The 14,650-nt window shown below is 25.7% G+C and overlaps 1 long non-coding RNA gene across 1 annotated transcript in view; it reads right to left on the bottom strand.

The window, feature by feature from the left end:
* Window positions 1-2,065: 2,065 nt before the first annotated feature.
* Window positions 2,066-14,650, bottom strand: part of LOC111619956 — a 48,888-nt gene continuing 36,303 nt past the window's right edge. The window contains exons 2-3 of the long non-coding RNA XR_002755844.1: window positions 2,445-2,522; window positions 2,066-2,307 (exon numbers count right to left, since the gene is read on the bottom strand). This is a non-coding gene — a long non-coding RNA (uncharacterized LOC111619956). The remainder of the gene's footprint in view (window positions 2,308-2,444; window positions 2,523-14,650) is intronic.

Here is a 14,650-nt window from a genome sequence, read left to right as displayed (position 1 = left end):
TATATAGTTTTTTTCTGCCATATTTTATCGAAATAAAAAATTATCAATATAACATTTGATATAATTTTGCCAAATTTAATTATATTTGTATAGCCAAACAATCTGCTGGATTATCCGTTAAACTATTAATTATTTTCTTTCTTCATTTATAAACTAGCTGGGGTACCCGGCTCTGCTCAGGAAGTTGATATGAGATTGTGTGGTAGTTGGAATAAAAGGATAAACTTTAAAATGTAAGAGGTAAAATAATTTTATTGAAAACATATTCTAACTATTTACAATACTTGTTTATAAACAACATTTTTCATTTTGTTATCCGGGGTATATATGTACAAATTTTTCGAATTTCCTACTCGATGCAAAGCTATGTATAGTTGACCGTGAGAAAAGCAGGAGTCTTTGAGGTTGATGCCGCAATGTTTTAAAGTGTGTCTTTACACTTTGTTAATTGTAAAACTATAGGCTAATTTGATTGGAAATTTCAGTCTTTTAAATTGGAATGGCAGTTCAGTAGAGATCAGTGGCATTCTGGGGATAAATACTGTGTCCTTTGTCCTTTCCAGTCATACGTTCGGCTTCGACGATGTTATTCGATAGTTGTTTGACGATCATCCTTGTTCCATTACATAGTTTTGGTGATTTCAGATTTTTGAGTAGTATAATTGGAGATCCAATTTTCAGTCAAAGGCAGTGTAATGGCATTCCTGGTACTTGCAAACAGTTTAGAAATTCTGTAGGTAAGTTGACACTTTCTTCAACTTTTGTGTGTCAATCAATTTGTATAATCTCTCCTCACTGAGAATTTTCTTTTGAATATTAAAGTTGATATTGTCGACAATATTGTGGAATGTTGTTGAATGCTCTCGAATACTTTCAAATGTTCTGGACTGTTCTAGAAATTTCTACAGGGCAAAACTTCCAGTCCTTATATCTTCAACAGCATGCCCTTCAGGTAAAAACGAGAACCTTCTTCATGAATGGNGGGGGGGAGAGAGAGAATGAAAATAAAATTATAAAGTAGGTTAAATATAATTTGATTCTTGTTTAGAGAAGTTATTTTCTCATTATTATGTCTGATGATATTTTCTCAAATCCAATAGAATTAATCAAGCAATTAAATATTTATAAAATTATGAATTCGGTAGTTATCATCCAGTTCTTAATCTTTCTGTTTAATAAGTTAATAAATGTATTATAAAAATACAACTTAATAAGAAAAAAAAAAAGAAAATAATTGGAATATTACATCAAATATTCCAATTATTAGTATAACTTCTTAATTAGAAATTTTGTCTAATAAATTTATTGATTAAAAACACCACTATTCTGAATAGGTAGTTTCCATTTATTTATAATTAACAATTTAATAATATATTTATTAATATCTAAAAATAATCTAGAGTGGGATTCAAACATAAGCAGACAGTTTCTCTATAAATCATGTTTCATCATTAAATAATAAATTATTTAATCACTATCAACAGATTTCAACCCATCTAGCTATAGTAATAAATTATTCTAAATCATTAATAAATTTATTAGCCAAAATATTTAAATCAAAAACTATATCATCACAGCATGATATTTCAACTCGACTTTGGCATTTATATTTGGCAATTGTGCCAGCAAAAAAATGAAAAATATAACTAAAATAACAACTATTTTATTTAAAAAAACATTCATATATCTTGATTTCAAAAGCAGTAAAATAATTTCAAAAATACTACATTAGAAATAATTTTAAAAATATGGCTGTTATAATTCATAGAGTTTCATATAATTATATGAATTTTATTGACCATAAATATTGAGAAAATGTTAATATATTTATATAATTATAATTAATGTTGCATATCTGCTAAAACATGAATAGAAAAAACTAAATCATTTTAAATTTTACACTTTATTCTAAGATATGATCCAAGTTCTGCCAGTTGGAAATTCCTACCTAATATTAACCACTAGTTATATAGTATTTTTATTTGGAGGAAAAAGTAAAATTATCAAAACTTACACATTAATATAGACGTTAATATATCAGATAATTGCAATTAAAATATATTTCTGAGTAAAAAAATTCTAGTATTATTACCACCTCAAAGTTTTAGTTACCACAATTTAGTTGAAATCACTCACATTATGAAAAATTCTTAAGACAGAAATGCTGTCTTAACTATTGCTTTACACTTTTGTTGTTACTAGATACAACAAATATGATTTTTAACATCCACCAGCTAATAATTGATGACTAATCCTCCATCTCTGAGAGCAGCTTACTTGGTGGGGTCAGTTCTAAGCCATTTAATTCTGTAAATATGAATACAAGAGTGTAAACAAAGATGTATTGTAGAAGTTCTGAGCATGTTTTCTAAAAGAACTAGTAGTCCGGACACCCCCTAGTGGGCATTCTAGCAGCATTATAAATTCCTATATTAAAATATTACCTTCTGGGAGTCCACTATATAATTTTCAAAACTATCCATTTTTCCATTATTCACCCCCTAGTGCACGTTACAGGCATTCTGTGACAATAATAAATTCGTATTACAAATATACTGAATTATTTATATTGTTATTGGCCAATTGAATAATAATAATTTATATTGTTAATTTAAATGTTTGAAATATGACACATGATAGGGGCACCTCTAGTGCCCGTTTTTAGCATACTGTTTTCAATGAGTTATATATATAGATAGATATTGTAATATCTGTTGTCTTTAATACATGAATGAAACTGTAATGAATTTAAATGTATAAAGAAAATGTTTTGAGATTAAAATAGTTATATATAAATGGTACTCCACTGTACATTAATTTTAAAATTAAATTTAAAAATCAACAACACTATAGAAGAAAAAATTGACCTGTAATCAGACTAAAATCGGTAAAATCTGCTTATTGTGCAGATTCATTACTAGTCGGACTTCTAACATAATATAACTGGTAACAGCATTTAGATAACTGCTTATTAAATTCAAGCTAATGTCATTAATTATATATATAATTTGAATTACTTGTAATTCAAAAACAATATAAAGAATGAGAAAAATACTGCAGATAGCAGNTTGTTTGATCAATTATGTAATTTGTAAGTACATTTTTTTAAATTGAAAAGACATTTGAGACAATTTTATTGGGGGAAACTCAAAGCATATGAAAAGCATTTTAAAAAATAGACAATTTTCAAACTATCCACATCATCTGTTGTTAGAAATGAAGTGTTTTGTCTAAAGCATTTTCAATTATCTAGTAACATTAAAAGTGAAAAAACAATTATATTTATGATACTTTTGTGATAACTTCATTGCAAAGAAAAAAATTATAATGAATTCCAGCCTTTATATATTAATGAAATATCATAATTAAATTCTTATCTATTTATGATAACTTTTCAATTTTTTTGTGACAAAGGTGTTTTCTTATAGTGCATTATGATGTATCATATTTACTTTCTGATGCCTTTCCAAATAATGTATCTCTCTCCTGAATATTATATGATCAAAATCATGCTTTATTCATTAATAACTGAGAATGTGTCATTAAGTTTTAATAAAAAGAATTAGAAATGCTAATTTCAATGTTAATAGTATTTTAGATATTACTGACATAAAAATATAGTTCCTTGAACACACTACTTAATTTTTAATTGTGTTTTAGTGAAAAATTTAATTCTATGATTTGTTTTTATTTAATTTATGAAGAACATATTAATTTGTTTTAAAAATTAATATGTTCTTCATAAATTAAATAAAAACAAATTATATTATTACACACAATATAAAAGTTTTTTCTATAGATACACTAAAATTAACTAACAATAACTGCAATAATTTTAAAATTAAATTTAAAAATCAACAACACTATAGAAGAAAAAATTGACCTGTAATCAGACTAAAATCGGTAAAATCTGCTTATTGTGCAGATTCATTACTAGTCGGACTTCTAACATAATATAACTGGTAACAGCATTTAGATAACTGCTTATTAAATTCAAGCTAATGTCATTAATTATATATATAATTTGAATTACTTGTAATTCAAAAACAATATAAAGAATGAGAAAAATACTGCAGATAGCAGGAAAGTTAAAATTTTATAAAAATATAGAATTAAATTTTCTGGATTATTTATTACTGTTAGTTGTGTTAAGGATTCAAATGTACCTTACATTCTCACATCAATGGAAATGATAAAAATATTTTTTAAAAAAGCAGTATGCATTTTATTAATCATCATCAATGGAGACAAAGATATTCATAAAACTAAAAAAATACTGAAATTAAAAATCAATTAAATTATCTTGAAAACAATAACTGTTACCAACACAGAAGAAAACTCTGATTTTTTTCTTCTTCTATCATTTCAAATGTCAAAAATATACAATAAAAAATTAAAAATACTATTAATACTAAACTCTTAAAACTAAAGAAAAATTATTAGTAAAAAGAATTACAAATTATTTTGTAATTTTTCCTTACAAAAAAAAAGGGGGGGAGAGAGAGAGAATGAAAATAAAATTATAAAGTAGGTTAAATATAATTTGATTCTTGTTTAGAGAAGTTATTTTCTCATTATTATGTCTGATGATATTTTCTCAAATCCAATAGAATTAATCAAGCAATTAAATATTTATAAAATTATGAATTCGGTAGTTATCATCCAGTTCTTAATCTTTCTGTTTAATAAGTTAATAAATGTATTATAAAAATACAACTTAATAAGAAAAAAAAAAAGAAAATAATTGGAATATTACATCAAATATTCCAATTATTAGTATAACTTCTTAATTAGAAATTTTGTCTAATAAATTTATTGATTAAAAACACCACTATTCTGAATAGGTAGTTTCCATTTATTTATAATTAACAATTTAATAATATATTTATTAATATCTAAAAATAATCTAGAGTGGGATTCAAACATAAGCAGACAGTTTCTCTATAAATCATGTTTCATCATTAAATAATAAATTATTTAATCACTATCAACAGATTTCAACCCATCTAGCTATAGTAATAAATTATTCTAAATCATTAATAAATTTATTAGCCAAAATATTTAAATCAAAAACTATATCATCACAGCATGATATTTCAACTCGACTTTGGCATTTATATTTGGCAATTGTGCCAGCAAAAAAATGAAAAATATAACTAAAATAACAACTATTTTATTTAAAAAAACATTCATATATCTTGATTTCAAAAGCAGTAAAATAATTTCAAAAATACTACATTAGAAATAATTTTAAAAATATGGCTGTTATAATTCATAGAGTTTCATATAATTATATGAATTTTATTGACCATAAATATTGAGAAAATGTTAATATATTTATATAATTATAATTAATGTTGCATATCTGCTAAAACATGAATAGAAAAAACTAAATCATTTTAAATTTTACACTTTATTCTAAGATATGATCCAAGTTCTGCCAGTTGGAAATTCCTACCTAATATTAACCACTAGTTATATAGTATTTTTATTTGGAGGAAAAAGTAAAATTATCAAAACTTACACATTAATATAGACGTTAATATATCAGATAATTGCAATTAAAATATCCCTATTCAATATTGCCCAGAGAGATTGTATTTAGCAGTTCAGGACATACAGGAGACATTTCTATTAAAAAAAATTACTATAGTAACATAACTTACCACTTTTGCACTGAAAGCAACAAATATTTATCTGTACAAGACACTCATGCTATAGAGATATATTAGTGATGCAGGAAATATTGCTCAATTCCTACTCTACAGGTGTAGAACTTGAAGATAAGAGTGTGTTCAATGGCTGCTCATAATTTTCCATAATGCTTTTCACATGCTTTATGACAGTCTTTTGAGGCTACTAAATTTACAACATGTACTGTACTGTACAGTACTAGATATATAATACATTTTAAGTGTCCCCACAGCCAAAAATCATACTGATCCAAAGCACCATAAGTGGTGAGTTTCGGCGCTAATTTTTTACAGTAACATATTTCGCATGTCCTGAAATGTCATCAAATTTGATTCCAATTGAACTGCTAAATATCTCTCTAGACAATGTTGATAGGGGTATTTTGATTATAATCATCTAGTATTTTTCTTGAAACATTTCCTAATTATTTTGTTGCTCTGAAAACCAATAAACAATAAATAACTCTAAAAATTACTGAATCTTAGAAACAAATATCTGGTATTTAATGTATTTGAAAATTTTTTATAGATGCAAGATCACTATATCCATTCATCCTTCCAGTAAAAACATTTTAGTGTTTATACTTAGCATTTTACACAGATTTTAAAGTATACTCTTAAACATCATTAATAAATATAACTATAGCAATTTTCTTTATAAAAATTAAAATTATCATCAAATTACAGAAAATCAAAGGATTTCATATGCAATAATCAAATTCTAGTTATTCTTACTAATGCTTTACAATATCTTTTTTAAAAATAAAAGCATTATGAAGAGTTATATTTCATTTTTTCTTTTAAAGCATAATGCTTTAAAAGAATGCTATCATCTCTATTCACAAAATGATTTCATTAATTCTTTGCCAAAGTGTAATTTTAAAACAAAAAACACAATCTGAAAATTGGCTAAAAAATGTTCAGGCAATACTTTATGGCTTCTAGTAAAAACAGTATATTATTGTGACTGGAAATTTCATATTACCAGTAATCAATAACATGAAAGATATTTAACGTAAACAGATATTCAAATTCAGTATGACAAAAATTTATTTCATAATGCATTTTTAAAAAGAATAATTAAGCCAATTCTTAAAAAAACAAGGAGAAAGGACTTTGTGAAGAAGTCTTACATTTTTAATTAGGGACAAGACCTTTCAACACTAATCCGATTAAATCTGTTTAAATCTCTCGCACACGAATCAGTCATTTCTTAAAGTAAAAACTTGTTCTTCAACTTTATTTAACTTCAAATTAAAAAAAATTCTTTTTTATAAAATTACTTTATTTCTTGCCACTTGTTTTAATAATGAAGTGAACAATTATGATAGTCATTTCTCCTAACTGTAAATTAAAAAGAATTTTAATAAATTAAAGTTGCATAATTGAATAAGTATCAAGAAAAAACATCTTAATATAACAAACATTCTCATTTATAACAAAAGATTTTATTATATAATTTTTATGAATAATTATCTAAACTGAAACTATCATCAGAAGTTTGTATAACACAATATTGTAAAGTATTCTGATAAGGTTACAGTTGAACAAACAGTTTTTAAAGCTCATAAAAGGATAAAGTAACTATTAGATTCCAAAAATAGAATTAGTCAAAAGAAAAACTGTTTATCAATTAACAAGACTGTTAACACACCACTCAAAATCTATTCTTTATAAAGTTCATAAATTAAGTTCCATAGAAAAAATTATAAAATATATAGAATGGCAATAATTTTATATTAATGTTTATAATTGAATATTGTTTCAACTTTTATATTTTGATAATCATAAATTATAGAAAATATAAATAAAAATAATTAGTTTAAAATCTAATTGTGAAAAAAATTACTTTTGTTTTTAATTAATAATTAGAAAAACAATTAGAATTATTCAAACACATACAGATTAAATTATTATTTATAAAAATTATTAATGAGAAAGACTTATTAGAATATTAAATTTTTGATGAATTCAAATTCAATGGAATTTAATGTAATTATAAGATTTTTACATTTATCTTGATTTTATTTAATATTCTATCATCAATGAAAAGACTGAATATTAATAACTTTTAATCTTTGATGTATTCTCTCTTTACTTTTACTTCCAATAATTCATTCGTATTATTTACTTTAATAATAAAAAAAAATATTTAAATAAATTGAAAAAATAAAATAGCTTTTACTATAAATCTTCTCTAAATGTAAAATGCATAAAAAAAAAACCTGAAGTTTTTTCAAAATTCTTAATGTTAACGTTAAAATATGCATAGAGAAAAAACAATATTTCAATGTTCCACACATCAACTTCATTTTACCTCACAATAACTTAACAAATATAGATAATCTTATATTCTATATTTCTTTGTTTTAGACTTTCATTTTAATTTAAGTCAAATATTAACTTAAATAAAACACTGCAAATTTTCTTTATTAATACACAATTATGTTCATTTACATAATAAAACAATTAACACACAGCAAATTTCAATAGCAGTTTTTGAATATGTTACCAAGAAGCGCATAAATAACCCAAACACTTCGAACGCTCAATTACTCAGCTCGTTCGTACTCTTCTAACGACAAAATTACCGAATATTCCAAAAACATTAGAAGATACGCATACTCTACAGAGAAAATTTGGAATCAAGTTCATTTAACACAAGCTTATTCTTTCACTTGTCAAGAATTTAAAAGATATTATGTAGGAATCATACAATAGAATAAATTTACACATTTTTGATCATAACAGTGCAAGAACAAAATTAAGAACGGTTTAAACACGCGGCTGTCAAGAAAAGAGAGCGGGTTTCCCGTAGCGGTTCCTGACCCCAAAATTAATGTATTTTTACCNGGGGGGGAGAGAGAGAATGAAAATAAAATTATAAAGTAGGTTAAATATAATTTGATTCTTGTTTAGAGAAGTTATTTTCTCATTATTATGTCTGATGATATTTTCTCAAATCCAATAGAATTAATCAAGCAATTAAATATTTATAAAATTATGAATTCGGTAGTTATCATCCAGTTCTTAATCTTTCTGTTTAATAAGTTAATAAATGTATTATAAAAATACAACTTAATAAGAAAAAAAAAAAGAAAATAATTGGAATATTACATCAAATATTCCAATTATTAGTATAACTTCTTAATTAGAAATTTTGTCTAATAAATTTATTGATTAAAAACACCACTATTCTGAATAGGTAGTTTCCATTTATTTATAATTAACAATTTAATAATATATTTATTAATATCTAAAAATAATCTAGAGTGGGATTCAAACATAAGCAGACAGTTTCTCTATAAATCATGTTTCATCATTAAATAATAAATTATTTAATCACTATCAACAGATTTCAACCCATCTAGCTATAGTAATAAATTATTCTAAATCATTAATAAATTTATTAGCCAAAATATTTAAATCAAAAACTATATCATCACAGCATGATATTTCAACTCGACTTTGGCATTTATATTTGGCAATTGTGCCAGCAAAAAAATGAAAAATATAACTAAAATAACAACTATTTTATTTAAAAAAACATTCATATATCTTGATTTCAAAAGCAGTAAAATAATTTCAAAAATACTACATTAGAAATAATTTTAAAAATATGGCTGTTATAATTCATAGAGTTTCATATAATTATATGAATTTTATTGACCATAAATATTGAGAAAATGTTAATATATTTATATAATTATAATTAATGTTGCATATCTGCTAAAACATGAATAGAAAAAACTAAATCATTTTAAATTTTACACTTTATTCTAAGATATGATCCAAGTTCTGCCAGTTGGAAATTCCTACCTAATATTAACCACTAGTTATATAGTATTTTTATTTGGAGGAAAAAGTAAAATTATCAAAACTTACACATTAATATAGACGTTAATATATCAGATAATTGCAATTAAAATATCCCTATTCAATATTGCCCAGAGAGATTGTATTTAGCAGTTCAGGACATACAGGAGACATTTCTATTAAAAAAAATTACTATAGTAACATAACTTACCACTTTTGCACTGAAAGCAACAAATATTTATCTGTACAAGACACTCATGCTATAGAGATATATTAGTGATGCAGGAAATATTGCTCAATTCCTACTCTACAGGTGTAGAACTTGAAGATAAGAGTGTGTTCAATGGCTGCTCATAATTTTCCATAATGCTTTTCACATGCTTTATGACAGTCTTTTGAGGCTACTAAATTTACAACATGTACTGTACTGTACAGTACTAGATATATAATACATTTTAAGTGTCCCCACAGCCAAAAATCATACTGATCCAAAGCACCATAAGTGGTGAGTTTCGGCGCTAATTTTTTACAGAAACATATTTCGCATGTCCTGAAATGTCATCAAATTTGATTCCAATTGAACTGCTAAATATCTCTCTAGACAATGTTGATAGGGGTATTTTGATTATAATCATCTAGTATTTTTCTTGAAACATTTCCTGATTATTTTGTTGCTCTGAAAACCAATAAACAATAAATAACTCTAAAAATTACTGAATCTTAGAAACAAATATCTGGTATTTAATGTATTTGAAAATTTTTTATAGATGCAAGATCACTATATCCATTCATCCTTCCAGTAAAAACATTTTAGTGTTTATACTTAGCATTTTACACAGATTTTAAAGTATACTCTTAAACATCATTAATAAATATAACTATAGCAATTTTCTTTATAAAAATGAAAATTATCATCAAATTACAGAAAATCAAAGGATTTCATATGCAATAATCAAATTCTAGTTATTCTTACTAATGCTTTACAATATCTTTTTTAAAAATAAAAGCATTATGAAGAGTTATATTTCATTTTTTCTTTTAAAGCATAATGCTTTAAAAGAATGCTATCATCTCTATTCACAAAATGATTTCATTAATTCTTTGCCAAAGTGTAATTTTAAAACAAAAAACACAATCTGAAAATTGGCTAAAAAATGTTCAGGCAATACTTTATGGCTTCTAGTAAAAACAGTATATTATTGTGACTGGAAATTTCATATTACCAGTAATCAATAACATGAAAGATATTTAACGTAAACAGATATTCAAATTCAGTATGACAAAAATTTATTTCATAATGCATTTTTAAAAAGAATAATTAAGCCAATTCTTAAAAAAACAAGGAGAAAGGACTTTGTGAAGAAGTCTTACATTTTTAATTAGGGACAAGACCTTTCAACACTAATCCGATTAAATCTGTTTAAATCTCTCGCACACGAATCAGTCATTTCTTAAAGTAAAAACTTGTTCTTCAACTTTATTTAACTTCAAATTAAAAAAAATTCTTTTTTATAAAATTACTTTATTTCTTGCCACTTGTTTTAATAATGAAGTGAACAATTATGATAGTCATTTCTCCTAACTGTAAATTAAAAAGAATTTTAATAAATTAAAGTTGCATAATTGAATAAGTATCAAGAAAAAACATCTTAATATAACAAACATTCTCATTTATAACAAAAGATTTTATTATATAATTTTTATGAATAATTATCTAAACTGAAACTATCATCAGAAGTTTGTATAACACAATATTGTAAAGTATTCTGATAAGGTTACAGTTGAACAAACAGTTTTTAAAGCTCATAAAAGGATAAAGTAACTATTAGATTCCAAAAATAGAATTAGTCAAAAGAAAAACTGTTTATCAATTAACAAGACTGTTAACACACCACTCAAAATCTATTCTTTATAAAGTTCATAAATTAAGTTCCATAGAAAAAATTATAAAATATATAGAATGGCAATAATTTTATATTAATGTTTATAATTGAATATTGTTTCAACTTTTATATTTTGATAATCATAAATTATAGAAAATATAAATAAAAATAATTAGTTTAAAATCTAATTGTGAAAAAAATTACTTTTGTTTTTAATTAATAATTAGAAAAACAATTAGAATTATTCAAACACATACAGATTAAATTATTATTTATAAAAATTATTAATGAGAAAGACTTATTAGAATATTAAATTTTTGATGAATTCAAATTCAATGGAATTTAATGTAATTATAAGATTTTTACATTTATCTTGATTTTATTTAATATTCTATCATCAATGAAAAGACTGAATATTAATAACTTTTAATCTTTGATGTATTCTCTCTTTACTTTTACTTCCAATAATTCATTCGTATTATTTACTTTAATAATAAAAAAAAATATTTAAATAAATTGAAAAAATAAAATAGCTTTTACTATAAATCTTCTCTAAATGTAAAATGCATAAAAAAAAAACCTGAAGTTTTTTCAAAATTCTTAATGTTAACGTTAAAATATGCATAGAGAAAAAACAATATTTCAATGTTCCACACATCAACTTCATTTTACCTCACAATAACTTAACAAATATAGATAATCTTATATTCTATATTTCTTTGTTTTAGACTTTCATTTTAATTTAAGTCAAATATTAACTTAAATAAAACACTGCAAATTTTCTTTATTAATACACAATTATGTTCATTTACATAATAAAACAATTAACACACAGCAAATTTCAATAGCAGTTTTTGAATATGTTACCAAGAAGCGCATAAATAACCCAAACACTTCGAACGCTCAATTACTCAGCTCGTTCGTACTCTTCTAACAACAAAATTACCGAATATTCCAAAAACATTAGAAGATACGCATACTCTACAGAGAAAATTCGGAATCAAGTTCATTTAACACAAGCTTATTCTTTCACTTGTCAAGAATTTAAAAGATATTATGTAGGAATCATACAATAGAATAAATTTACACATTTTTGATCATAACAGTGCAAGAACAAAATTAAGAACGGTTTAAACACGCGGCTGTCAAGAAAAGAGAGCGGGTTTCCCGTAGCGGTTCCTGACCCCAAAATTAATGTATTTTTACCAACAGAAAGAAAGATCTTTAAGACGACATTTTATTAATAAAGAAATTTTCTATATATTTCTTTTTTTTTAAATTTAAGGAGGAAAAAGGGACCCCTCTACCCCACAGACCCGTTTAAATGCCATAGCAAATGAAAAAGGTCTATTAAATGTGTATAATAAATTGTTAAAGGGCTTATTGGCATGGCAAAGAGGTAGATCTTAGAAAATTGGGATAATTAGCATACATTAACAACATTATAAGTTATTGTATAGTATTTCTATTGTCTGTACGTAAGAGAAATCCGTCAACGCGGAAATTACCGATCAATGCGATAACTTCGAGGAGAAGGAACGTAAAACGTCTTGGAAACAAAGTTAAAAACATCATTACCCGTTCTTCGTCTACTTCGATCTCTGCGACATTTTCCCTTCGGAACCAATAAGTCAATCCAGGTAAATTCCTAAAAGGTAATAATACGGATTCGATTGTCGTCATTAAAGCGCCCATCGCGTATCGTACTCAACGGCCGTCGCCAGACGACGACGCATTTACGGGCCAACTTTTACGGACAACTCCCAACAACGTAAATGTCACAGATTCTTCCATTCGCCTCGATCGTGAGTTAACTTGTGTACTGCGCACGCGCACTCGACCCGATGAGACGTAATCGATGAAAGAGTTGCGACAGACGATAATTCGATTTAGACTTTAAAATTTCAATTTCGTACGTTGCCAGATGCGCGTTAAAATATTTGAATTTAAATTTAAAAAAAAAAAAAAAAGTGAAGAGATATCAGGAGAGATAATACACAAAATTTCCCCCCTATTCGGGATTTTATTTTAAATCTTGTTTATAAAATTTAATACCGAGTTATTTTTAGAACGGGTGGTGAATTATTCGTCTCTTTGAAATCTAAACCGGATTTCAATCTTTCCAAAGTTCGATTATTCTAACGGCAAAAGGAGCGCGTTCACGCGTCACAGTGACGTAAATTTAATATCGGATTTAAAATCATCCGTCTGGTCTCGCTGATTAATTAGCCACGAAATAAACGAATGCGTTCAAATTTTGTTTTGTTCGAAAACGGAATTTTCAAATAAAGTAAAAAGTGAAATTGCGCGATGATTAATTAGAGACATACTTCTGAACTATTTTAAAATATTTGGAGACACGTTTCTGGGTCATAATTGTCTTTTGTTGTGTGGTTCTAAAATAACGTCTTCCGCCTCTCGACGGTTTCGCACAACTGTTTCCTCTTAATAAACATTAATAACCGAAATACTGCAATTAGGAATTTGCTTGGTTAGAGTATACTTATTTTTAAAATACCAAATGTTATAAATGAAATTTTAAAGGGAATTCAAGTAAATAAATGACTTTCCTTTCAGTTTTTATGGCATAAAAATATTTAGAAATGTTCTACTTTTGTTCCAATTGTGAATAATAAACAGAATAATCGTAAACCGCTTCTATAAAGTGAATGTGTAGTTCCACTTTGTGGCAATGGACCAAGTCTCTGCCGCGTGGATATTGCCGAACAATTTCAACGTTCATTCCATATTTTTCACATAATTTTGGCTGCCGATACCTTAATTGATGAATCGTATTAATTTGCTCTTTTTTGAGTCTAGATCACGGGTTCCCAACCTATGGGTCGCGACCCAGAAGGGGGTCGCGACGGTCTTTCTGTGGGGTCGCCAACTTATACAGTTAACTAAAAAAAATGTTCACTATAATGCAATTTTTATTTTTAATGGTGACTTGAAGTTTGAATAATTTGATAAACAGTCGATCCCCCTATAACACGGGTTCCTATAGTTCGGATTCTTATATGACGGCGAAAAAATTGCGACGGTGTCCGTACAAACATGGTAAAAAAACTCCTATAATTCGGCAAAACGTCATCGGGCAGCCAAACTACTTTCCGCCGTCCAGCGCCACGCTACGGAGAGTTTAGGCGGGTAAATTGAGTTTACTATCGTCTGTACAGTATTATATATAAATTAGGTACTGTATATATAATTATATATTAACTTAATTTGTTGTAACTTTATTATAATTATATATAT

Source organism: Centruroides sculpturatus, unplaced genomic scaffold (assembly GCF_000671375.1).
Source record: "Centruroides sculpturatus isolate CEXI.00-Female unplaced genomic scaffold, Cexi_2.0 scaffold235, whole genome shotgun sequence".
Lineage (NCBI taxonomy): Eukaryota > Metazoa > Arthropoda > Arachnida > Scorpiones > Buthidae > Centruroides > Centruroides sculpturatus.
This window is presented reverse-complemented; position numbering and strand designations above follow the sequence as displayed.